Raw genomic sequence first — 3,012 nt, 5'->3', positions numbered from 1 at the left:
ATATAGGAGAAATATGTGAATCGGCCTTTTATACCAAGTTGGGCTAAACCGCCCATGTATACGTAACATATTAGATCGCATCTTAGTTTAGAAGTTAGAGTTTTACCCGTGCACGGTTTGGTGCACGACCACATTAGAAAGTCCCCTGGACTATAAATATGTATCTAGGGTTTATGGAATAAACAACAACCAACGTTCAACACAAACCAATCTCGGCGCATCGCCAACTCCTTCGTCTCGAGGGTTCCTCCGGTAAGCACCATGCTGCCTAGATCGCATCTCGCGATCTAGGCAGCACGAGCTCTGCCTAGTTGTTCATGCGTTGCTCGTGCTGAAGCCTTTTTGATGGCGAGCAACGTAGTTATCATAGATGTGTTAGGGTTAGCATTGTTCTTAGTATCATATGCTTTCGTAGTGCAACCCTTGCGCATCTAGCCGTCCTTGTACCTCATCATGGGTGCGGGGACGGCACCCCGCTTGATCATCGTTTAGTAGATCTGATCCGTTACGATCGCTCCTTGATTCATCAAGGATTAGTTTAATATCTGCAATAGTTAGGCCTTACAAAGGGTTGGAGGATCCAGCGGCATGCGGGGTGTAGTTTGCTGCCCCTAGACGGGACGTTCCGAGGATCAACCTAGTGTTGGTTTTTAGGCCTTGTCTAGGGCTGGCTTACGATCACCGTGCGTGAGCGCGAGGCCCAATCGTGAGTAGGATGATCCGATTATGCGGTGAAAACCCCGGATCGTCGTGGATCTCATACGCTTTATCTTGATCAAGCAGGACCACCACATATTCGGCCACCTTGGACGAATCATGGGTGAATCGGCTCTATGAGCCGATTCACAGGACAACCTGAGAGCCGATCGAGGCTCGTATTTAATGTGTACGTGTGTGCCCTGCAGGAAACTAAGCGAGGCATCATCCACACCTTCCTGACCAGGTATAGGTCAGGTGGCACGCCCTTGCAATTTGCATCGGCGCGCGACCGGGAGGCTTTGCGGGCCGTCGCTGCGAGGGACTGGGGCCAGCCGCAGCCCTAGTTGTTCCCGGCTCTACGGTGTTGACCAGTCACTGCCCGCCAGTGGGTTTCTGACGTCAACACATTCTGGCACGCCCGGTGGGACACATCTTCAACATCAACCATAGCGCCATCTACATCCGAGATGGCGAAAAGCACTCCGGTCGGGTACGAGGATCTGAATGGCGAAGTCAAGACCCTCCGCGAAGCCGACCTCATCGGCTCTTCCCACGACGCCCGCTCCCTTGGCGTCAGCACCAATGTGGTAGAGCTGGAGTACCACCACTGGTAGTGGTGATGAGGGCGGCTGCTCTCGCGGCAAGGATGAAGAAGAAGCCGATCCCAGCGGTCGGACCACGTCACACGCACCACCAGCTCTCCCAGTGTTCGACGTCGACCTCACAGGTGACGGAAAGCTGGGGTTCGGGTTCACCTCGGCTGACGAGCTGGAGGAAGTCGACATCGGCCCCGGGGATAAGCCGCGGCCAACTTTTATCGGCAGGAAGTTAGGCCCACAGCTCGAGAGTCGGATGATTGCTCTATTAAAAGAATACCCGGATTGCTTCGCATGGGACTACACGGAGATGCCCGGGCTAGACAGGAGCATCATCGAGCATCGACTCCCCACGAAGAAAGGATTTCGGCCCTTCCAAGCAACGAGCACGACAAATGAAGGCCGAAATCCTAGAGGAGGTCAAGAAAGAGATCGAGAAGATGTTAGCTGCCGGATTCATCGAGGCCGTGCGGGTATGCGGAATGGATATCCGAGTATCGTTCCGAGTAGAAAAGAAGGACGGCCGGTGGCGTGTGGCTATCGATTTCCGAGACCTTAACGAGCTACTCCAAAAGATGAGTATCCGATGCCCGTGGCGGAAACTTTGATCAATGCAGCTGCTGGCCACAAGGTTTTAAGCTTCATGGATGGCAACGCCGGCTATAACCAGATCTTCATGGCCCCGGAAGATATACACAAGACCGCATTCGAGTACCAGGGCAGTAGGTTTGTTTGAGTATGTGGTCATGACCTTTGGGTTGAAGAATGCCGGTGCGACGTATCAAAGAGCCATGAATTATATATTCCACGATCTGATCGGCAAGCTGGTGGAAATCTACATCGATGATGTGGTAGTCAAATCCGTCTCCATGGAGGGACACTTGCAAGATTTACGACACGTACTAGACCGAACTCGAAAGTTCGGATTGAGAATGAACCCGAAGAAATGTGCCTTTGGTGTGACGGCCGGTCAGTTCCTAGGATTTTTGGTACATGAGCGAGGGATTGAGATCGGCCTGAAGAGTCAGGAGGCAGTGCGTACCATGCAGCCGCCCACCACGAAGAAGGAACTCCAGCGTCTTATCGGCAAGATCAACTTCGTCCGCCGGTTCATCTCTAACCTGTCAGGACGGATCGAGCCGTTCATGGGTTTAGTGAAGACTAAATCCGATGACGAATTTCACTGGGGGGCAGAACAGCAGCAGGCGTTTGACGACATTAAACGGTACCTGACGACACCACCCGTGCTAGTGCCGCCCCAGCCGGACCAGGCCGTTCTACATTTATCTGTCAGTAGCTGAAACATCCATTGCTTCGGTGGTGGTGCAACTCTACGAGGGCGTCGAGAGGGTCGTTTTCTACCTCAGCAGAAGGATGTTGGACGCGGAGACAAGATACCCTGAGGTCGAGAAACTGTGCCTCTGTCTGGTCTTTACCTGCACCAAGCTGCACCACCTCTTTTTAACGGCAGAAATTTTCGTCATATGCAAATCCGACGTGGTCAAGCACATGCTGTCGGCCCCCGTGTTGAAGGGCCGACTGGGTAAATGGATGCTCGCGTTGTCGGAATTCGACCTTCGGTATCAGCCTGCGAAGCGATCAAAGGACAAGCATTGGCCGACCTCATAGCTGAGCGAATCAGTACCGATATAGCAGCACTGTCTATACGGGCATGGGCTATGTTCTTCGATGGATCGGCTTGCGACGATGGTTGTGG

The sequence above is a fragment of the Lolium rigidum genome, chromosome 6 (assembly GCF_022539505.1).
Source record: "Lolium rigidum isolate FL_2022 chromosome 6, APGP_CSIRO_Lrig_0.1, whole genome shotgun sequence".
In the NCBI taxonomy this organism is placed as follows: Eukaryota; Viridiplantae; Streptophyta; class Magnoliopsida; order Poales; family Poaceae; genus Lolium; species Lolium rigidum.
This window is presented reverse-complemented; position numbering follows the sequence as displayed.